The sequence below is a fragment of the Corvus moneduloides genome, chromosome 6 (assembly GCF_009650955.1).
Source record: "Corvus moneduloides isolate bCorMon1 chromosome 6, bCorMon1.pri, whole genome shotgun sequence".
NCBI lineage: Eukaryota > Metazoa > Chordata > Aves > Passeriformes > Corvidae > Corvus > Corvus moneduloides.
The window spans coordinates 3,105,854-3,130,445 of NC_045481.1; the positions used below are offsets into that span (position 1 = coordinate 3,105,854).

The 24,592-nt window shown below is 42.3% G+C and overlaps 1 long non-coding RNA gene across 3 annotated transcripts in view; it reads right to left on the minus strand.

The window, feature by feature from the left end:
- The window catches only part of LOC116446022, a 112,310-nt gene that overhangs the window by 82,502 nt on the left and 5,216 nt on the right, over positions 1-24,592 (minus strand). For 2 of the 3 annotated variants that reach the window (XR_004240996.1, XR_004240994.1), the window contains exons 3-5: positions 20,408-20,516; positions 19,033-19,197; positions 9,369-9,525 (exon numbers count right to left, since the gene is read on the minus strand). This is a non-coding gene — a long non-coding RNA (uncharacterized LOC116446022). The remainder of the gene's footprint in view (positions 1-9,368; positions 9,526-19,032; positions 19,198-20,407; positions 20,517-24,592) is intronic. The other variant, XR_004240995.1, reaches the window with a different exon arrangement.

The window sequence follows — 24,592 nt, forward strand, 5'->3', positions numbered from 1 at the left end:
TTTCCCTTTGGGCTGGGAAACAGCACAGCTTCACATCCCAGAACTCAAACTCAATTCACTTCCTACTCCCCCTCTATATTCCTCCTTTTTTTTTTTCTTTTTTTTTTTTTAGCTGAATGGCCATAAACTTCACCAGCAGATTCCATACGGGTTATGTTACACCACCACCTGACTCCAAATCAATTACAGTCCGAAGGGATAGAGTTGCAGAGAGTCTGTGAAGCCCAGCCCTGGGGTTTCCATGAGGGACAGAGAAACTACAGTGCTAAGAACAGAGCCTGGAGATCCAGCTGAAAGAACTGAGTGATTTCACGATGAAAGCATGGACTGGGAGGCAGGAGAGCCCGGTCTGTGTGCCTTGCTGCTGCCTGCCTGCATGAGATCAAGCTCCTTATTTCATATCTCAGTATATGGCTCCTTGCACACCCAGAGTCCCCCATTTGTGAGGCTTCTCAGTGCTATCATAACCCAAATATTTCATTATAAAGATACGGAATGTTTTCTGGAGGACAAAGGCACTGTGAGGGTCTGAGATTCTGTTTCAACACAACACCAGAGATTCCCACTGCAATTCTAGGAAATATGAGCACACCGATCGGTAAGAGCTACCAGAATAACCCATATTCTTCTCTGACATCCATCATTAGAGGGAAATCACAGAAAGATGAGGATGGAAGGGACTTAATTCACTACGTTCTGCTTCCTGCTGTTACAAACAACCATGTCATACAATCCTTTTCATAAGTCAGACCTGACAAACAAACAGGTGTATTTTACAAGGCTGCAAGAAGTGCTTGTGAAGGGTACAGCCACAGAGATGAGATTAGGCAGGTTTCGGATGCCACAGATCTCATGAATGAGGCCCTCCACCATCTATACCAGTTGTGCACCACACCAGAAACAACATAGAGCAGAGAGGGCACCTGGCTTTGTGCTTAAACACAGAAAAGGCTGAGCACAAGGATTGCTCATCTCTCCTTCTTCATGTTTTCCCAAGAGAGACTGGAAAAGGGATAGAAAATATGGTATTTCTTACAACCCTGGGACACACAATGCTCAGCACAGCATTGTGCAGCACCATGTTGAAATAGCAAAGATAATTTGTTTTCCACCAGTCTCAGCAGAAGCTGTAACATTCCTAATGAAATGAAGTTCAGCTCCTTCCCATCCAGTTCTCTTCAGCTCCTTTAGCCTAAGGTTGAACTCACCAAATCCAGAAAAATTTCTGAGACTCACAGCTCTTTATCCTTCATTTATCTCACTGAATGGAGAAAAACAGCAATTACTGTGTGGCAAGAAAGAAAAAAATACAGGGCCTGGTAAAATGTGCTGCATCCCTGCATGTCCCAGTGGGGCACAGCCTGAAGTCTTGGCTCAGTTTTTAACTCAGCACAGCTTGGAAGGATATTAAAGAAGGGAAAATGAAAGAAAAGTGAAGATTTCTGGATAAACCAGTGGAGATGCTGTTGCTAAGCACCTGTTCAGCAAGTTACATAAAGAAACATGACACATCACCCAAAAGCCCAAAGCCAAATTTCTCTCTGGCATAACTATACTAAATCAATCAAATTACACAAGGAATGACCTTAGTTCAACACACCTCTGCCTAGCAGCCACTCAGGGTTTGCCCTTCCCAGTTTTAGTACTGTTTCTCCAAAAGAATTGCGAGGGAGGCCAGGGAGTTCACCGGAAAGTCAGCCTTTGTAGATTTGGAGTTACGGGGAGGGGAAAGGAGGGGGGTTACAGTTCCTCTCTTGCCGAACCTGCCCTGAACTTCCCTGCTGCAGGAACTCCGAGCTCAGCACATTCGTTAGCGCCTTTCAGGGCATTCAAACCAAAGTAAGCACAGAAAGGGAAAAAATCTTCCCTCGCCAGCTTTTGATACAACCTGGAAAACAAACAGCTTGGAAGAGTTCCTTTTTCCTCAGCAGTGAAAATCGTGGTAAAGCACCATCTTGATAGTTCCCAAAGAGATTCATTTACAAAGATCAGTATAGGGGAGGCTTGTTTAGTCTCCCGAGATGTATCTCATCCTCTGACAATTCACTGAGACCTTTGCTGTATCTCGCGATATGTGTATAATTATCTGCTCTGATACCTGAGCTCCTATGCAACAGTCTTACTCCAAGTAATCCAAACTATCCCCAAGGCATGGCACACACAGAATGGCCAGGGGAGAGAGGGGAGGAGGGGTAGCGGACTTCCCTCGTTTGCCGCTGGAAATCGGCATTTTAGGGCCTTGTAGTCATTTCCTTGCTAGTGTGAGGAAACTTTTTGTACATTTATATAAAATAGGAGGCCAGAAGTGCACACCCCCATCTTACTTCCTAATATATTATGTTCTCCCCTGCCGAGTCCTGGGACTTAGTCTGGATTTGGTAACTGAAGTAATATAAATGTTAGCTAAGAAGTATTCCAGCAATATGGTTCCAATTTAAGCTTCTTTTGAAGTCTAAAGAACTAATATGTCTCAGAGATTCTTCACTGGATGTTTAGCTCTAATGTAATTTGTGCAGGAGTGCACACTGCTCTCTAGAAGCCCTTCTGCAATGCTCCAGAAAACAGGTTCCTTCCCAAGCAGGATGGAATCATAGAATCCCAGAATGGTTTGGCTTGGAGGAGACCTTAGAGATGATTGAGTTCCAACCACTCTGCCACAGGCAGGGCAACTTCCACTAGACCAGGTTGCTCAGAGCCCTGAGTCCTTGAGGTTGCAGGGCAACCATGAACCCCAGCCCTGACTGATACTCGCTGGCCTCTTGTGAATTTTGAGGCTTTGCTCAGGGAATGGTGTCCTATTTGCCAGGCCTTGTGGATAAATGAAGGCTGCATCTTGCCACTGGTTTCACTCCCCTTTTCCTCTTGTTTTTCAGAGGCCAAACAAGCCACCTCTGAAGGAAGCCATGCTCTGCAAGCTGTTTGCACTTTACTTCAATAACATGCTTCTTGCAACGCTGCCTTTATTTGTGTAGACATGCATTCTCAAGGTTTGCCTGCCCCCTTTTCCTCCCTCACACCCCTACGGAGCCCCTGCCTGAATCCAAGTAATGAGCTAACCCATGGAACTCATTGCCCTTTATCTTGCTGGGGAACGTGCACCTTTTGAACTGCCATCTGCAGATTGTGTTGATGCACTGACTTGTTAACTGTGCCATACTGTGAAGGAAATGGCATGATTTAGATCAAGTGCTCTGGACGGCTGTTCATAAGAAACACTTGAGCCAAGCTGTTACTGCTCAGGATGTGCCCTGGGGAGAGGGGTTTCGTTTCGGGTCATGCTCTTGCCTTGTATGAGGGCAGGCGCAAAGTACTGAAATCACAGTCCTTCCCTGAAGCTGAGGGGAGGGGGGAGGAGAAACATTATGAAACCATAGAAGCGAAGCTGCCAAATTAACTTCTCACCCTTTCAATCACACTCCAGAGGATAAAAGCCTAACATTTCTGCCTCAGAAACAGGCTCAGTTTACACCAAACAAGTTATTTCTCTAATTTATCAGACTTGCCAGCTATCATTCTAATTATTGGAAACCTCAGACTTTTTATGAAGTCAGATGTACAGCGTTATTTGCATGGTTGTAACATATCACCAGATAAATAGGTCTTGGGGAAAGAAAGGCTTTTTAGAAAGGGATCTGCAGGTTTCCTTACACATTTAGGGATTTAAGAACACTATCACTGGGAAAAAAAAGTGGTTCTGGATTTAATTTTCTTTAAAAAAAAATGCTACTTCCAACATAATGTAACATAGCTCAACGTGAGAGGAGGAGACTATGATGGAAAGCTCATCAAAAGACTCCCGTTGACTTCCACTGGCTTTGGATCAGCCCTTAATTCTTTATCTTCCTTTGCCTAGTAGCACAATCATGGAAACAAGCTAACACCCAGCAGCCAGGCCAGGCGGAGGAGGAGGAGGCAGCAAGAGCCATTGGGACCGGCTGCTCGCCCAGCCATTCCCAACACAAACACTGATTTGTCCGTTCTATGTAAATGGATGATTAGAGTCATTCTCTAAGACAAATTTACTTTTCTGCACACTCTAAATCTGTTTAGTCACTTTAAAGGTGTCAATTATTGGAGCATGCTAAGACTATGAATTTCTTAGTAATAGCTTTTATAACATTTTGAAATGGAAAGCAGATACCTTGAAGTTGGCTTACTTTGAAAAGACATATGAGTAGATCTGGTTTTAATTTATGTCCTATTCTACATCTGGAATCCCTTATAATTAAAACTAAAAGCTGGACTACTACTTCCACCTGTCAAATGATGAAAAGATGAATGCACTAATAGCTTACTAAATAGCCCAACATGATCGAGTTTACTTTCCCGTTCTATACAGTAAAAAAGGATTTTGGACAGGAGGCTAAAGGTCTTTGGTCATTACTAATAACATACTTTCAGTATTAACCTACATACCCCACTACCAGCACCACCACCGGCACCTTTTAGCACCAAGATCTCTAAACTGCACTTTGCATTTTGATCACTTGTGTGTATTCAGCTCTGCTGCTGCAGCCTCTCAAGCTCTCCCAGTCCACAGGTGGATTTTCTTCCCTGTAACTATTTTCAGCCCCTCCATATTTTTCTTATTCTCATCTTATTCTCTCATTAACTACTTTAATCCATCAAGTTTTCCATCTGTATTTCTGAAGCACTCTTATCCCAAATGACAGCTTTCTCACTGATGGGAGCAGTTCAGGGCATGTGGCAACTTGGACTCCATTTTTGCAATCTTCTGCTCCCATTCCTTTATGATCCCATTGCCTCCTGTTCCTGTTGATCCACTTGCCTCATCTTACTACACTGTCTGATTCATGACAATTTCCCTGGATGGATTTGCACAGAACCAAACAAATCTGGACCCTCAAAAGGTCAGTAGGGCCTTGAGGTACAGACATTACAAATAAAGTGACAGCTGTTGGATTAATGGTTAAAACACAATAAAAATACTCTCCTACAGAAATACTGACCACTTTTTCCCTAATGTGTTGATACATCACCCATAGGTCTTTATAGGTGCACAGTCAGATTATTAATCTTTTAGGGGAATCCAGGAGATTCCAGCTCTTCAGTGAGAGCACACAACCTCTGGAGCCCCTCTGCTCTGGAGCCAGGCTGGGAGTGTTCACCTGGAGAAGGCACCAGGGAGACCTCAGAGCACCTTCCAGGGCATAGAAGGGCTCCAAGAGAGCTGGAGAGAGACTTTGGACAAGGAATGGAGTGACAGAACAAGAAGGAATGTCTTCCCAGTGCCAGAGGGCAGGGTTAGATGTGATATTGGGAAGGAATTTTTCCCTGTGAGGGTGGGGAGGCCCTGGCACAGGGTGCCCAGAGAAGCTGTGGCTGCCCCTGGATCCCTGCAAGTGTCCAAGGCCAGGTTGGACGGGGCTTGGAGCAACCTGGGGTAGTGGAAGGTGTCCCTGCCCATGGCAGGGGGTAGAACAAGACGGGCTTTAATGTCCCTTCCAAACCAAACCATTCTGGGATTCCATGCTATAGCACTGCAAAGGGATTCACCCCTCTGGTGTTTTTTGGATGTGGGGTTTCCTTTTTCAACATCTTTGAAAATAACTGGGCAAACATGTGCTGGAAAGAATGGCTCTGAAAGGCCAGAAGAATCCCAGAATAGTTAGGGCTGGAAGGGGTTTAAAGATCATCTAGTTCCAACCTTCCACTAGACCAGGTTGCTCCAACCTGCCCTAGAACACTTTCAGGGACAGGGCAGCCACAGATTCTCTGTGTAACCTGTGCCAGGGCCTTGCCACCCTCATTATGAAGAATTTCTTCCCAATATCCCATCTAACTCTGCCCTCTGGCAGTGGAAAGCCATTCCCTCTTGTCCTGTCCCTCCATCCCTTGTCCAAAGTCCCTCTCCAGCTCTCCTGTGCATATACATTCTTTTAAAAATAAAAGAATAGCAAAGGAGTTCATTTCAAAGGAAAATAGTTTTGTCTTTAGTTCTGTCCTTGCAGAATCCTTGCAGCAGCCAGCCAGCTGTGTGGGCTGTCTCTGAAGATTAATTGTCCCATTGCCTCCTCTTGTTTCCTCTGTTCATAGAAATATGAAAATATCCGATCTGGAAAACAGGATTTTACTCTGCTTGCTAAACAGCTTGGAATATTCTAAAATGTAAGGATGTCTGGCCTAGATAAAGCAGTCTAATTAACACTGTCGTTGGTATCCTCACAGCTATTGCTATTTCCAGTGAACAAACCCCCCTCCAGTGGTTCTTACAGTTCTGAATATAGCTGAATAAATTATTTTCATATTACTGCATTCCTCAAAGGAAAATAAAAGTCTTGTCTCCTGAGTTGCTAGAGAGCTGCCCAAAAGCCTCCTTGGCATAAAAATGCCAAGAGACATGAATATTCCAGCAAAATGCTTGAGCTCAGGCAGGGAGTTATGGAAAAAGCTGTCCCAAATATTACAAATGCGCAGCACTCGGCCTCTTACGTCAATGCAAAGAGTAATGTTTCGGCTGCCCCAGCAAGTAGGAAATGATGCAGGTATTAAACATTATTACGAGAACAGAGACACATTAGTTTCTGCTTATGCAGTAGGACTGTGAATGGAGCTTTTTGTTGGGGAGGATTTTCATGAGGAAAGTTAATACACTTTGTCCAGACCATGAGATGGTACAAATCAGTGTAGTTCCATCTAAATCAGTGGATCAGTGTTGATTTACAGCAGCTGAGGATCAACCCCCTGTTTTTTTGGCCTGCTGAGGATTGTATAACATATACTGCCCAGAAACACTGATGACAAATTTGAAACTGTGTAGGGATACACTGAACCAAGAAGCTGATTCAAACCCAAACTGGCTACTCTCCTTTTAAATCACTGAGAGCTGCTGTCTTAAACATTACTGTCAAAGGAGCATTTTTAAACATGGATCAAAATCTGGTGGCTGCACCCTCCGGTCGGTGCCACGCATGCTGCATTCCATCCAAACTCCAACCCGCTAGTGCCGATTCATAAATGATGTGTTGGTTTAATCTATTTTTCACAGGGGGTGTTTCAGAGCAGGAAAATTAGAAACAGGTAGAAGGGACTATTATTACTGTCTCATAGTGTGCTCTTGTACATGAGGATTGGATTAAGATAACATCTGGTTTATATTTCTTGAACTATTTCCCTTTTATCACAAGAAAATCGGCAACCCATCTCACAACTGCTCCTAATTTAGATCTAAATATCACTGATGAAACATTGTACAACATGCTGTTATCTATTAAAATGATTTCCCTGAAGGAACAGTGGATACTTTTATATTTTCCAGTGAAGCCAACCATATTCCCCCTTAGCACTAACTAGTTACCTTATAATCATATACTCAAATAGTAAAAACAAAATCACTTTGGAAAAAGCAAATGAATGCCCACCAAACCTTCAGCTGATGTAAGTTAAAGCACATTCACTGATTTCAGGTCTGTTTACACCACTCTCCTTGTGATAATGGTTTTGGTCTGAAAACCTGCAAGGTGCTGAGGATGTTCTACACTCATTGCTTTTAAAAGGAACCGGTTAAATCATACAAGCATAGAAGCACGGAATGGTTTAGGCTGGACAGGACTTTGAAGATCATCCAGTTCCAACCCTCCCTGCCACGGGTAGGGGTGCCACTCACTAGATCAGGTTGCTCCATCCAACCTGGCCTTGAACGCTTCCAGGGACGGGGCATCCACAACCAAAGCTAAGTTCAGGCTCAAATACATAATTCAGCAAAGTTTTTAAGGATGTGCTTTTACACACACACAGCAGAGAACAATGAACAGTCTGAGGTTTTCCTTGGGAAGCAGAAAGGCAGAGCACAGCACCCTGTCATCCCTCCCATTTGGTTCAAACAGAGAAATTGTCCGTGGAATGCAGTAATCTTTTTTTCAGCACTTTGCAGAGTTCAAGTCCCCAGAAAGCTGCCTATTGAGTTCAGCAAATAAAAACTTCTGTTTTCTTCACGAGTCTATAATTCATTTTCATGGACAGTAAATCAGAAAAGGGGAGGAAAAAAGCATTTTACAATCTCAAGCTATTTTGCATACCTTAAGTGCACATCAGTTTTTCCCATTTCCATTGTATCGTTACCACTTAAAACAGGGGAATTAGATAAGCATACTTTCCCTGTATTAACTGCTTTAATTTAAAAGTAATTTCTACCATCTGGAATTACTATTTACAGTTGTTTGGAAGAGGGGGGAAAAAAAAATCTGAAACTGTAGGAAAGATCATCACAATTTCTTTCAAATAACCAATCTGAAGGAGAGAGACGCATACAAGGAATGTAATTGATTATCCACTGGTCAAGTTGGATATTTTGGAGGGAATTCTGAGAATAAAAAGTCTCTACAAGTTATCAGCGGTCAGACTGGAGCCATTCAATTTCCACCTGCTTGTGTTTGTTGTCTGGCAACCAGTCAAGGGTGCTATTAGCAGAATTAAGCTCCAGAAGAAAAGATTACCCTGTAGGAGGTAAGATAAAGACTGGAAAGTGTGGCTTGTTATCAGTATCACAATAAGGACCAGGTCAGAAAGGATTCAGTGTGGGTTTCCTTTCAAACAGGTAATCTCTGCTGAAATAATAGAGTAATTGTTGCTTTGAAACCTTTCTGTGCTGCAGCACACTGCAGCTCATTTGATACAGATTCTGGATTTAATGGAGAACTCCAACAAACCTGAAACACACACACAGGGAAAGCAAGAAAAGAACAGGGCACCAGTGAAAAATGTCTTTATCCTGTAATTCCAGGTCAATATAGTGAAACATAAAATATTATTCAGGGCAGTTTTATACCTTGATTTATGTCTCCCCTCCTTCTCAGGCTGCTTTCTATCTGTCTATAAAGTTTTGGTCTATAAACATGCAGTAACATAATACAAAATATTGCAAGAGTAATAACATATGCAATTACAGTTCATCTCACAAATCCTGAACACAAGCAATGAATCAAAGCTTTCCAGGGCTATTCCTTGAAATACAACTTTTTCTAGGTTCTATTCAAAGGCCTGAAAGCAGTCACTGGGACAAGTTGCAAGAGCAAGATGCACATTGCAGATGAAGGACAGCATTTTATGTTTTTCTGGCAAATTGCCTAAATGTTTGTCTTGAAAAGTAATTGTTGAGTGGGCTTCTCCTTTTCTTTTCTTCCTAGATAGTGCACCTTTCTCTCAGCCGTCTCCTCTGGAAATGTGCATTAACTGTTTGGAGATGAAGCTGCAGTTTGGTTTCTTACTGTCTGCAGAAAGTGTTAACCAGCAAAATGGCTGAACTTCAAAGTCTCAAAATGCAAAAATGAGCTGGTAAACAATGCCAAAGGATAAGAAAATATAGGAAAGAATTCTCTCATCTATCTATCTATCTATCTATCCCTTACCTTATAGCAATTTTGGGTTTCCAAGCCTTGGAAAAGAAGCTCCCTTTTGGTGTAGATGTCATGTCTTACACAAAGTCCTTTCCAAGCCACGGCACAAGGAGAGAAGCCTGGTAGAAGTTGGTCAAGGCTGCATCTTTTGCTGTAGCCATTCTGGGTCCTGGATGTGGAGCAGAAAGCAGCAGATTACACAGGGTTGTTCAATACAGAGACAGTTCCCTGATCCTCACCTCAGTTCCCTGATCCTTCAGTTATCACAAGGTTACCTGGATTCAGATATGAGATGATTTACCCTTAAGAGTTTGAAGAGCTGCCCAAGGAGCTCTGAGCTCGTACAGTTTTTATTTAAGAATTCTTGCAAAAGCAAGGAATGTGAAGAAATTAATTTATGTACCAATGTTTCTATAAAACCTGGGCACTGTGGGTAACTACAGAAGGATGAACACAGCATCAATTCCAGGTAAGACTATTATAAGTTTGTGAGAAGATGCACTCAGTTCTAAAGCCAAAGGCTCATAACCCAGGTAATATCAATCCTCTTGATGAAATGGAATACAAGTCTTAAATTCTAAAAATTATTTCATGATTTTGTAAGCAGAGAAGCTGTGGCTGCCCCATCCCTATAAATGTTTCAGGCTGGGTTGGACAGGTCCTGGAGCAACCTGGTCTAGTGAAAGATGTCCCTGCCCATGGCAGGGGGTTGGAATGAGATGAGCTTTAAGGTACCTTCCAACCCAAACCATTCTGGAATCCTGTTTTTAAATTTGTTTGGTTTAAAGTAGTGGAGCTCACAAAATAAAACAAAAAAAATCTGCAAGGCCCACTTCACAAAATGTCAATTTTCAAATTGTATTTTATAAAACCTGATTAGAACCCAATTTATGGCATGGACATAGTCAAGAAAACACTCCATATAGAAAATCAAATCCAAAGGTGCAAAGAAAAGAGTCTGGGAACTCCCAGAGGTGCAGAGCACAAGGATTTCACTGTGCACAGTGACTTTAAATCACATTCCACAGTTCAGAGGAAGAGGCAGTATTGCTGCTGATAAAGATTAGAGATGACACAAGGTTGGGTGAAGGAAAGAATAACAGTAAGCATATGTAAATCCATGAATTTGAGCTGGATTGTTTGGTGGGTGAAGCTCTTTTGCCTATTTACAGATCTTGTAATACAGCCAGATGCAAGGCCATGGCTTGGCAAGGGCAGTGCAGGGCTGGTTGGCACTGGGAGATGCTTGGTTCCTGCTTGGGATGTATCAGCTACAATTCTGCCTTCTGGGCACTTGCCTTCAAGTCACTCCAGTCACTCCAAACCTTTCCCAGTGGAAATGTTTGCACTGGCCTAACACTGCCCGTGCTACCTACAGAAAGCCCTAATAGTTATCCAGGGAGGGAAAGGAACAAGCCTTGAAGGAAACTCAGTGTCCCAGCCCTTTAAAGATGGTTACCAAAACAATTCCTTGCTGTATCTTGTATTTTCCTAACCTACTCCTAATGCTCTTCTGCTTCTGTGATACCTTAAAGGCAAAGAAATCACCACACAGACATAAAAGAAAAAGCCAAAAAAATTAAAAGATGGAAAGCTCCTCATTCATAATAAAACTTAGACTTGGATTCCAAAATGAGCTGCACAGAAGCAGCCTCCAGGGTCTCCTGACTCCACTGGAGTCACTGGGGAGCACATGGCCTTGCCTACAGAAGGATCATGGCAGATTTGAGCATATGAGCTGAGGGGGTTGATCCTGCTAACACTTCATACCAGGCAGAGAGCCAGGTGCACAGAGATAATCAAACCAAATCCTAATTAAGTGTCTGAATTCCCAGGGAAATCCATGCATAGTGAGATGCCTAAATATGATTGTGGATATCAATCCAGCTGCTAATCACTGTAAATACACCACTGATTTCCAGAGCAGATGATGGCAATTGCCATTTCATTCTAATTCATCTGTTTTTCTTGAATGTGAGAGAAGCAAACTCTGAGGATGACTGCACTATTATTAGTTGCATTTTCCTAAAGGAAAATAATAACTTTTATACCTAAATATGAACCTGAGCTTGGGCAACACAGGGAGAAAATTAGCACATCACTAGAAAATTTTAGAGAATATATTCCATAAAGCTTTGTAAAAGAGCTGTAAGATCTTAAGGAGATTTATATCATTTGAAACATAATGACTTCTATGATTTTTGCCACATTACCCCTGCAGTTAGATGAGAAAAATATTTGATGAATAAACCAAAATAACAACATTCTGATCTCACCCAAAAGGTATGCTCAGCTTGTCACAGGAAATAAGAATCCTGCACCTATTAGATCATATCTTTGCTACCCACTCAGAGCAAATGATTGATACAACAGACATGTTGAATCAAGATGTTGAATCAAGATGTTAGATAGTTCTTTTCCTTCTCTACACACTTACTTGCAGCCAACAGATTTTTTTCCTCCGGAATATCTGTGATTCCTTAGATTCTTTGAGGCTATTCTCTTAATAATTGGAGGAGCTGGCTGAGCAAAAACCTGCAGCATAGTGCTGGGTCAGAGGGATCCTGTCTGTGCTGCTGCAGTCAAACCAGCCCAGCCTGAGGAAGTACAAACACTGGAGTGGGCAGAAGAGCCATAAGCAGGGCCAGGACGGAAAACAGGCATGTCCCTGTTATTTCTTTAACAGATTAGGGCCTGATCCAGGTCCCACTGAAGGCAGTGACACAATTCCTACCGGGTTCAGCAGAAGTGATCCTGAAGATAATGTTTTCTTTCCAACTATCTGAGTAATAGGCTGGGTTCTATAGGTGTCCAGGGCAAAGAAAGTAACCCTTCCCCACCTGCATAGCTCTTCAGGGATGCAGACCACCTTCAAAAGAGCAGCACCTTCACCAGGTGGAATCTTGTTGGTGGGATCCATTGGTTTCTCCTGTTCCCTGTCACCTTCCTCCTCTCTGCATACCAAGATTACAGCTGGGATTTTCAGCTGTGAAACACATCTTTAAAGAAAGCAGCTGTTCTGTTTTCTATTTGTATGAGCTTTTGCTCTTCATGCCTGGAGATAAGTAAGAATAATGCAGAATAATGACTAGAAAGTTACTTATCTCTGCAATTTGGGGTATAACTCAGAGCATGTGGGTGTTTCAAGCTCATATTGGTAACACAGCTGTTAATTGGACATTTTGCACTAAGAAACTTGTCAAAAGTCAGAGGTAAAACTTTATTATTTTATTAAACTACTTGGGACACAGTAATGGAGTTTGATGTCTTCCAAAATACAGAATTTTTTCCTGTTGCTTGTGTTCCTTTGTATCTTAAGGGAAGAAATGAGATTTTATTGAGTAGAAGTGTAATGGGAATGACACATTTGAGGAAAGAAGTACCCACATCATTAGCACCAGGAAATGTGGTACATTAAGAATGTAGGAAGACATTTCTTAATAGTGTAAAAGAGAGGGTTTATTAGTTTGGATTATCCCAAGGGGTGTTTGTTTCTCACAAGGCTGCAGCAAATTCTTTTCCTCTTTCAACTCCCACAGCAGTATACCTTTGGGAAACACCTACTTCTCCTCCAGTAACTTTCTCCTGCCTCTAACACATTCTTACCCTCTGTCTAAGGAGCTTGCTCTTCCTCTAAAGGACAGAACACTGTAGCTATTTTTTCAGAACAAATCCTATATTTGTTAGGACATGGATGAAAATGAAAGAAATAATAGAAGACAAGAAACAAAGTTGTTTCCTATGAAAATATACTGCCTGCATATTCAGATTTTATTATCAATAACATTTATTCCTGACAGATTCCTGACATCAGTCCACATACTGCCCTCCTATTGCACCTTACTTCACCAGGTGTTACACAAACAGCACTCACCTGATTTTATGCATGAATTTATGATTTAAGATGGATTTCTGTGGATGAAGAGATGGATGGATATGTGAATTGTGGGCAGAACTGTGCGAATTCATTGTAACTTTGAAAAACTGGATGTTGGCAATAATTTTTTTAAGTTAGAAAAACAACATTTGATTCACAGATGATACATAGAGTCAAGCTCTAACTAAAAATACTTTGCTCTGAGGATGCTACTTGTTTTCTTCCACTGTCAGTGGGAAAACCACAGATCTACAGACTCTGGGCAGGTTTTATAACCAAACTATTCTGAGAAAACAAATCTTAAAAACAATATATGCAATACAGCTGCTTAGCAGTTCCCCAGGGCTTACTGGTGCTCACTGCCAGCTCTCAGCTCTTTTTGCTTTGAGCAGGGAGGGCCAAATTCTTTAAATTATCTTATACTGTATGTAGGTCTCTCTGCCCTCCATGCTGTCACCCTGGATGGCTCTGACAAGTCCCCTGCTGCCACATTCTTGTTCTCAGGAAGATCTGTTAACATTTTTGGCTTCTTTTGATCTCTGGACCCTTCTCCTGACACTTTTCACAGCCTCCTGAAAACGGGATTCTTGCAGTCAATAATTTGCTTATTGTCTCTAGTGTAAACTTAGATGTTTTTCATCCTGGAAACTATTTCCTCATGTGTTTTTTCCTCATGTTTCCCCATCATTCTACCACCTGAAATGAACACTGGCACCTGCTCACTGCTCAGGAACTATCAGTGTTCTGGGATTTATACCTGGTAACTCCTTTTCTTTATACTGTTTGATGAGTTTAAGTTTATGGAGGTGCTACAGCTGACAGTGGATTTTACATGTGAAGCCACACTTCAGGATGTGATAGAGGACAGGGAGTCCCACTGGGCCTGGAAATGTCCCTTCCTTCAGACCCTGGTGCAGGACAGAAGCCTAAACAAACCATTAAGCACAGTAAGAAAATACTTCTCAGCCTAATATATTCCTCCCAGCACCACCATCCCTCCAATGGGTTAAAATAGCACAGTTTTCTGTACCACAAAAGACTGTAATTTGTAAGGAATTCTAAGCACTTGGAAAGCACAAGGGGACACTGAGAGTGGGGAGGTCCTACCCCATAGACACTCCATCCCTTTCAAACCATGGGAATACAGCTGCCTCCCTCCACATGAAATGCAGCCTTAAGAGATGAATTTTGTTCTCAGCCTGAATAAAAATAAAAAAAAAGATGTTGCCAAAAGTGCACAGCTCTCCCTTAGCCCAGAATCCTTCTTTTAAAACAACGAAGCCTTGTATAGATTGCACACAAAGGAGGAACATGGAAGATAAGTTTAGCCTTGCTCCACAAGGAAATCTGATTATGTGTCAGTGTTCAGCCTTTTGGGACAGGGAATGTCTCAGCTCTGGGGACATTACACCCCAAGTGGCACCTACTGTCACCTCCACCCCTGTGTGGCATTGAAGGAAGACTAAAGAAATAAGTTGGGCTGAATCTCCAGTTTAAGAACACAAGGAGCTCTGGACATTCAGGCGTTGTCCTCACCAACTCCATGCAGGAGAACCAGCCCACCCATTCCTCTGGTTTCTGATGGTTTCCACTCATTTAATGATTAGAAAAGCAAAAATACCAAAAGAATTGATGATGTCTGCTATTACTCATTGGACCTCTCCCTCAGAAGGAAAGAAAAATGGTCTGGTTACCTCAGACAGAGGTGAAATCAGTGCATCACAGGATCTTTGAGATGTCACGAGCTGTGCAGGTCAGGTGGGACCAGTTCAGTGTCTCAGGCAGCACCATCGGAAGAGGAGATGACCCAAAATGGGGTTAATGGCAGTAGCTGGCAGAGATGATATCTTACACATGACAAATAGAATTCAGGTACTTAACACTTTGGGTCATTAAAACCAGAAGGTGAATTGCAGGGGGAAAAGAATATTTTTTAGCGTTTCAGCCAAATTCCAACACATGCAGGCTATGCTGTCCTGGGAGCAGGGAGGCAGGTGGGACCTGAACCGCTCTGGGACTTTCACCTTCAGTTGTTCTGAGGCTCATGGGAAAACACTGCTGCCAGAAGAACTCCAAAGAAGCTGTACCTCTATGGGGAATTAAGAGAGAATTAGGTTGTGAGCTGTAAAACCTGCCTGCAGAGGCACATGGCAGCACAAAGGAGCACATGGCAGCACAGAGAGGCTTGTCTCCACCGGGCCCTGGGGGGAGGAGGTGTCACAGGGCAGACCCCTACGAAGTGTGTTGCTGATGTGGCAACACGGGATAGGTCACGCACATAAGGAAATGCTGTGCCTTGGAAAAGTGCATAAAACCAACTCACTCCTTTGAATAAACGATTCAGATTCCCTGCCAGTCTGAGGTCGTGATTCAATCGCCGACATACCTCAATCCAAACTCAAGGACAACATGAGGTGAGGCTAGCAGGACGTGGAGCATTGTGCTGTGATCACAGAATCATAGAATGGTTGGGGTTGGAAGGGACCTTAAGGATCATCTAGTTCCAATCCCACTGCCATGGGCACGGACACCTTCCACTAGACCAGATTACTTGATGCTTGGCCTTTTGGAAAGCAGGAAGTCAAGATTTTTGGGTTTACTTTATCCTTGGTTTTTTGGAAAACAGGAGACAACCTTCTGAGGCCAGTTCTGCTGGAAGGAAAGATTCCATCACATCGCAGTGTTCCTTATGTGTTCCCTGGCACTCCCCTGACCTCGGATGCGATTCCCTCAGCCTGCAGGAATGCTTTTGCTACACCTGACCAAAGAAAAAACATTATTTTCTTACAGATTTGTGAGTTGGTTCAGCTTTTAATATGGAGTTAGGCAAGTAGGGGAGCAGCTGCAAGAGAGGAAATCGATCCACATTGTTGGGAAGAAGGGCAAGGAAGAGGAGTAAGAATGCCCCTGTCACCTGAAATGAGGTGTTGGACTGTTTCAGTTTTATCAGGCAAGTTCCCTGTGGTTTCTCTAAAGTGAGAGAATATGGCCCATTGCATTGGTGACCTGAAGAAGCATCTAGAGGAACCCCTCTCTCTCAGAGAGTAAGCCTGGTACAGCAATATTCCTGACTTAAGATTGTACTTAAATGCTTTGCCAAATAAGGACAGAATTAAAGCATCTGCATTAGCTGAGGTAAATACAGCCCGTGGTATCCGTGCCTTGATTCACTCTTGCCAAAAGGTCACTTTAGCTGGACCCAGAGGGAGGGCTGCTTTATACATCTCTCTCCAAACAAAAATCCTACTTTTCCCTTGAATACTTGCTTTTTTGCTCTTCTGACCAGGCACACCTGTTTTCTCTACTAACTCAAATCCTTGCAGCCACGTGTGCCCAGGGGATGGAGGGGGAGAGTGTAATAAATAGCAGAAGCAAATAATTTACCCAGTAAAGAGCATTCCATGCTTTCTGTATGCAAATTCTGCATAAAAATTCTACATATATGGTGCAGAACTGCTCTGAACTGAACTCTAAAAATGTTTAATGCAAACACAGCTGTTATCAAGTGTTGTTCTTTCCAAGAGTCCATTCAGTTTGATGGTTATCACTATGCCAACAGCATTCCCAGTACAAATCTCTCTTCCTGAGACTTCAACAACTGTTTTACAGACAAGAAAAGTTCATTTCACCCTGAACTTGGTTCTCTGGATTCCTCCTAAATGTGTTACTCTCCCTTCTAATGGTACTCAGTGACCCCAAATCAAGTCTAGCAGATATTGACATTTAACTAATTTAGGTTTTTAAGAATAATTTTAATTTAAGGACATATTTTATAGCATCCCTGTTCAACAAAATATTCTAGTGCCTTTGAGTAAATAGTCAAATCTCACTGGTGTCAGAAGAAATAAGGTATATTGTTTAAACCACATCATCTGGCAAAATTTGCTGAAGTGTCTTGAATTGTAGTAACACCTTTTTTAAATACCAGGTTTTGAGAGCTGGGGTGAATTAGAGAATTCTGAAAAATGTAGATCTACAATATTAGTTGACTGGTTATTTTTCTACTTATATTACTTTTCAGGAAAGGGGTATTTTTCATCCAGCTGCAGAGGAGGTTTTTTAAGGATCAAAAGTCTTTAAAATTTACAATTGTACAGAACTAAAGGGGACAGCACTTCACTTCCTTCAGGGGCTGATCATTGGATCTAGCTGTGCATTGTGTTCTTGAAAAAACACCTAAAATAACTCAGCAGCTGGCATTTTCAAATGCCACAGGAATGGGAAGGTCAGCTCCCCAGCCAAAGATTATTTAAACTCAAATCAGGACCTGGACTGTTGATTACAGAATATGGTTTAATATTAAGTGCATGTGCATGTTTTAAAAAATCAGAGCAGGAACATTCTCATTCATGTCACTGAATATCTACAAGGCAGATGGGAGCTTTTTGCTGCTTTGCATCCCTGTTCCTGTGCCCTCATCGAATCAATTCCCGTGGGGCAAGCAGGGATGGCAGCTTTGTTCGGGCTGCCGCTCTTCATCCCTTTCAGATGGGTGGATCTTTCAGGATCATCCTTCCCAGCACACCAACCAGCACTGCAGAGCTAATGAGGTGGAACAGGTCATCTGCACACAAACAAGGAATGGGGACAGACCTCCTTCCACTCAGAGGCAAAGACAAGCATATGCTGCAAATTTTATTAGGTAATTAGAGCATTAGTAGCATCTTTAATATCAAGTCACAAGAACATATCGGTATTGTTGTTGCAAACCCCAGTCTTATAGTTCAAACTCCATTTTAGAGTGAAGTAAACACTCCCTACACCACTTCAAACCACTCAGGACAGCCTCTTGCTCCTCCTCTCTCCCTCATTAGCTCACCAAGCAGCAGCATTGAGGCAAGTGGGGGGTCACTGATGTGTTGTAATTAGTGATAGCCTGTCACTGGGAAAAGCAAAGTCTCTAATTAATGTAGGGCAGCTCCTTTCCTCCCTCACTGCTTCCTTTGCTCAAGGAAAAGGTGGAGTTATGGATGGGAAAGTCCGATAAAAAGCCCGATGGACATTTACATCTCTGACTGGCAGTAATTTAAACAGGTTTGGTTTCATCTGGGCACAAAGAAAGCTTTGAGAAAAGCAGGAAACAAAGGAACATTGGCCTGTCCACCAGAAACCAAGCTACCAACCCCTGACTCCTCATGGTGAATAGTGAGTGATACAACCAGACAGTCACAACTGAGGGGTCCTGGTGTGACCAGGCAGTTCTGTGATGCCCCTGCATCAGCACTACATTTGGAGACTGTGCAAAGTCCACCCTCAGGGTCTTTTGGGGTTTGTGTGATTGCTTTTAGGATTCTTGAGCAGCTGGCATCAGGAACAAGGATGTGCTGTAGGTTCTGCCTGTGATTTCCTAAGCTTATATGGAGCCCTTTGCCAGGGATGGTATTGTGGGCGTACAAAGTGTGAAAGGCAAGTGCCTGGCCATGGAATTTCTGAGAATATTCCCAGAGCTGAGCTCAGGTCTTTGCTTTGCAGAGAGTTTCCCATCAGCAACACAGAGGGAGAGAGGATCATCAGCTTATGCCACCACACTGTATGTCCAAATTTTGATTTCTCCTTCAAAAGAGACATGGTTTTGCCTTTATGAAGTACAGAGTAATAGCTCAGGTGGGGAAGAAAGTTTGTGGCTGAGAGAAACATCTTTCCTCAACTGATAGGCCCAAATCACTTCACAGGGACTCCCACACTCTCTCCCAGAGGAATCACATAAAAAGCATAGACAGGGAAACAAAAGATGACTGAAAACATGTCAGAGCAAGAAGGAAGCCCAAAATCTTTATCCCTGGCTGTATTTAATTGTACCTGACACTGTAGATATATGAAGAGATTGTCTTGCAAGAATAAGCTGGAGGAACTGCTTGAGAATTGCCACTGGCTCAAACCAGACGGACTTCAGAGGTCAGAGACATAACCGTAAATTTCTCAATCCTGCCTGAGAACCCCATAAGGGAGAGTGATTAAGATGGTCTGCAAGAGACAAAAGACAGAAAACAAGAAAATCAGTAGTCTTTCAGGAATGAAGGCAACATATTATTACAATGAATATGGAAGATCCCAAGTTCGAGAAGGACTACAGCATTCCAAAATCATTAAGGTTGGAAAAGACCTCTAACATCATCAAGTCCAGCTGTATTTCTTTGAGTAGAATCCACACTGACATCCATGATATTACACCAGGCACCATCCCAGAGCTCCTGACAGACTGCAGAAAAGGGCTTATAAAGGAACTCTCAGAAAACTTTCCAAGCAAGGCAAAGAACAGTAAGTGAAAGTTTAGCTCAGTAAGGAAGCAGTGAAGGAGGAGAAACCTGGTTTTGTTGCACAGTGCAACAACTTTTACAGAGAACAGGGTTTTTAGTCTCACATAGAGGGTTAACAACCTCCTGGAAGATGGGCTGAGAATCTCTTACCAAACTGTGTAAATGGAGGTTGGGAATGAAATAATCATGATGCTGTGGGGAAGTGGGGAGGAGCAGAACTGCCTCTTTTAACAGCAGGGCAAGATGTTAGGTCAGCTCAACTGTATCATAAGACTTTACCCTTGGCTTTCCTAAAAGGAGAGGAGGAAAACCAGAATTTCGGTGGTCTGGATTACTCTCTAGAGATTTCTCCCTGAATTATAAAGGAAACCAAATGAGGTTGTATCTTAACCCTAACAAAAAGTGAGTAATTATTAGTAGATTTGCCTTCTCCAAGCTGCCTCACTGCACAGTCTGATGGCAACTAAAGTCTGTGGGAAGACAGGAGAAGGAGAAGCAGAGTTGAGTGTGTTGCTGAGGCAGTTCTGGTTTAGAGAAACTAAAACTGTTTGGACACACAGTCTGATTTGATCTGGCTGATTTTGGGTCAGCTGGGAAGAAGGAATCTTTATATGCCAGTGGTAAAAAATAGCTGAGGATAATAATATCTTAAACTGGCACAGCGAGACCTAGAAGACAATGTCTAAAGGCATTTTAAGGTGTTGTGGTTTGAGAGAGACTAAGTTTAAAAACCTCTGTGTTGTAATAGCAAAAGTAGTAAAAAGGTGTCAGAAACCTCCTTTTCTTCCCTTCACTCCCTGAAGAACAAAGGATTATACAGTTGAAACTTGGGGATATGTCACATAACCAGTGGTTACATCTCCTTTGGCAAAGAAAGGAGGAACCAGAGAGCATTTGGGTCTTTTGCAGACACTTACCTGTTAGGTTGTCAGAGCTTGTACAGAAACACACAAGCCTGAATGCTGAAGGTCTGATGTGCATCGAGTTGTCATCAGGGTGTGAGAAAAGCTGCTTTCAAGCCTCTGTCTGTAGTGGATAGAAAGAAAAACGGTATTACCATGGATGGGTGACTTGGCCATGTTAATATATATTGAAATATAACATGTAGGTTTTGCCAGCAGGATGGGGAGAGAGACTTGGAATGCAGCAGGGCTTCAAGGGGAAATGGGCAGACACAAATCTCTGAGATGCTGTGGAAAAAAATAATAGTTCATTTGATCATAAGATATCTATAAAATAAAACCAGAAATGCAACACTGCCTCTGTACACACCTATTAGACATCTATTAGAGCAGCTGCTTTGTTCTGATGCTCATGCTTTGAAGGAGGTTGGAATAGTCCTCAAGTATTCAAAGAAGGGCTACAAAAAATATTCAGATCTTGAAAAGGAAAGCTTATAGTAAGAGCCTTAAGGAGTTCAATTTGTTGAGCTTAATACATGGAGAAGTGGCCTGAGACCCAGGAACTTCTTGATCTAATGGAAGTATAACAAAATCCAGTGGCTGCATGGAGACAGGTGAATTCAACTCTAAAACAAAAAGTAATTTCCTTGTAATAACCATTATTAAATATTGGAACACATTAGTACAGAATTTGGCTGACTTTGTTCTTCTTAGCCTTTAAGAAAGACCAGATACTGTTGTAATTCAACACTTTAATCCAGCTTCCAAAAAACATTTCATGGCCAACAGAAACAGGGGTTGGAAATAGATGATCAGTGGGGTGGTCCTTCCTGCCTGGAGAGCACATGTACAGGTAGCAGGTACTTCTTTAAGAAAATAAACAAAGACCTGCTTTAAAAGACAAAGTGTAAACTGATCTGGCTGATGTGGTCTGATGCAACAGACTTAGCTTTATTGGATTAACTGGCAAACTTTATCAGCTTCCAAGAGTCCCAGAAACATTCGAGTGCCCACCCTTTCAAAAACTGTGCTTAAAAAGGACTGAATACAAGCAACAGCAGAAAAGGTGGATCCAGAGAGCAGAGTTATTAACCTTTGTGCATAATGGTTAAAATACCTGGCTTATGGATTTATATTCACAGCTATGAAGTCAATATGAATCAGTTTGTAAAACCCTGCTGCTCCTGTGTAAAAGAACAACCACAGAATCATACAATCCCAGAATGGTTTGGGTTGGAAGAGATTTAAAAACCATCTAGTTCCAACCCCCTGCCATGGGCAGGGACACTTCCAAACCCCTTGAGTTAAGCAGCAAAGAGCAAAAGTAAAATGTAAATAAAACTTGCCTGTGCTACAATAATCAATCGTTTACATCACTTTCAACCTGTGATTAACAATTTTTAAGGAGTCAGCAGCATAACTATAAAAGACCATAAGGTCTTAAGCTTGCTGTGCAAGACCCTGCACTTCTTTTGGGAGACTTGTCAGAGGCTGTAAGCTGAAATGTTTGGAGACCTCTAGCTTCAATTTTCAGAAGCCAACAAATGCGTTTGAATGCCCTACTTTTTAACATTATTCTTGTGATTTTTTTTTTAGGAGACAGACAGTAGAAATCTTCACATTTTCCTGAAAACTACGGTCCCCTGAAGAAGTTTAAAATCAAAAATTCAAAAAATGGAAAAAAACCAGTTACTTTTTTTTTCTTCCTTTGTTTTTCCCAAGACCTGTGAATAAATCAGAAAAGTTTCATATTGTATTTGACAAGCAAATTCTTTAAGAATATCCCAAAAAGCAAGGTGCAAAATGTCTAACAAGTGTCTCTCCTTAAGGCTGATCCATCTGCATCTGAGCTATTCTCCAAAGAGGCAGGTTTGAAGATTCCTGCATGCACAACACCCCATGTGGGCTCCCAGCCTGCAGTACAGCTCCCGAAAGTAGATTTTGATGGGTCAAAGCCATTTTATTGAATTAGCCCTTTATTGTTTACATTAAATCCAAGTGAGCTCAGAAATACTGACTTATCCTTCTGAAAGGCTGGATTATACCGCGTGGCTCGGATGCAAAAAAAGATTAGGGTTTTTATACTAATTACTTCCAGCAAGAGGAGAGCATGGACAGGAAAAGCGCTGATTTTGGAAACACTCTGCTGGGCAGTTCAGAAATATTTGTCAGATTTTTTGTTGGATTTGTCATATTTCTTGCCACAAGTAGAATGACTGCTGCTCCGTAATGCAATTTGGGGTGCCACACTGTCATTCAACCCTGCGTAGGAGAATTGCCATGTGTGGGACAGAGGGAAGTAACAGCCTTTTCCACTTGTTCCTGGTTGTTTTACCCACTCTCCCACCATCTCTGGTGCTGTGCAGTGTGGTATCACTTCCTCCCACCCTACATCTTTTGTAGCATCACTTCTCCCCGCACTACACCACCCTTGGAGAAAGTAAGAGACTAGAAAAAGGTTATCACATTATTACTAAGTGAGTTTTCATTCATTTCTACTTAATCAGATAAGTAATCCTGGAGGAAACAAAGTTTCCCAGATTACAAAACCTGAGGTGTTTTCAGCAGTTTGAAAAATCCAAGTGGGATACAGACATGAATATTTCGGAAACTTGACACGTCAGATCAGTGCCATTGCTGTAAATGACCAGTGCTGCAGTCAGGCAAGAGCAGACACACAACGTGTGTAAGACACTCTCACATGTGTGTCCTTCCCTAAACAAACCCTCATATTTCTCACGATCAAACAGACACCTGCCTATGCAGAACAAACTCAACTCTGGGAAGCTTTTGTGGCCAACAATGGAAATTCTTCACTGGGAAATCATAACTATTGGGGAATTCCGTCACTTGTATGGGCAAAACAGATGGCCCAGAGGTGCCCACAGCTTTCACTGAATGGCTTTGCACACAGTGACATCAGATATTCTCACTACACAAATTACTCCTTGGGGCCTGGGGTCTGTTGGCATTTGTTTGAGTGATGATACTCTGTGTAGTTTGTGAAACAGAACAAACAGGAGGCTTAAAATGAGCCTAAAGATTTGTGAGCTGCTGATCCTACAGAAAGGACACCCTGTATTGCTTTTACATCCAATACAGCAAATATATTTTTATGGTTGTTCTTATATATTGAGCAAAATGTTTGTACCCAAACTCTAAGTTACAGAAAGGAAATGCACAGACCTTTCCACTCACACAGCTGTGATGGGGAAGGTAAAGCTCACAAAAGGGTCTTGTTTTAAATCTTGCATTCAATAAACTGCTAGAAGAACAAAATGAAAACAAGCTATTGTGTTAATCTCCAGATTAGCCCTCATAGTCTGTCAATTTAATACTGATTAGTAAACAATGTCCATAATTAAGCTGTTGTTGGAGACACAAATGCCCCACGAGCCCGAACTAATGCGTAGTATTCAATCCTTTTACAAAGGATGGCAGATACAATTCCAGGAATGTTAATGCTGTCAAGTATCCATGATGTACATAACAAAAGAGAAGGCAGAGAGTTGAGGTAATTAAGCTCACACTAGACCTTCTCTCCAACCTGTACGTGTTTATTGACTAAAAGTTATTAGGTGCAGTAAATAAAATGCCACTGAGTCGTGGGACCAAAAATGGGATGAAGTTTATGGGGCCGTCAAACCCTGGATTCCCCTGGCATCAAAGCACACACATCCCCCTTGCTAAGGCCAGTGACATTAATGTGCATGACAGGGGTCCATGGGGCCGTGGTCCCCTAATTGTTTAGGAGACCTTTTAGTCTGGTTGCAGACTGCATGTCTTGGTATTTGTGGAGCTAATTGCACTAAAATCCGCCAGCACAGTGTTTGCAGTGATGGGTTAACTCATTTATCCTCAGGATAATACTCAGCTCTTTGTCAACCTGGTCTCCCGCATTCACTCCTGACTGTCAGCCCAGATGCGGGAGGAGGAAGCAGACTTCCAGCAGCGCTGCCCATGGAAACGCCCTGGCTGCACATGTGAGACAGCAGAAACATTTAAACAGGAAACAAAACAATTTTTTCCAAGTGTTTCCATTATTGGCAACCTGTTCTACCTTTCTCATGAGGGTCACGAAGCCCAGATTTGAGTTTAGACTCTGATAAACTCCAACAGTTGGGACCAGCAGAGATGCTTGGCTGAGTTCCCCTTTCTTTATTCTTCTGTACTGGATCCCATGGATCGTGGGTTAGAAGA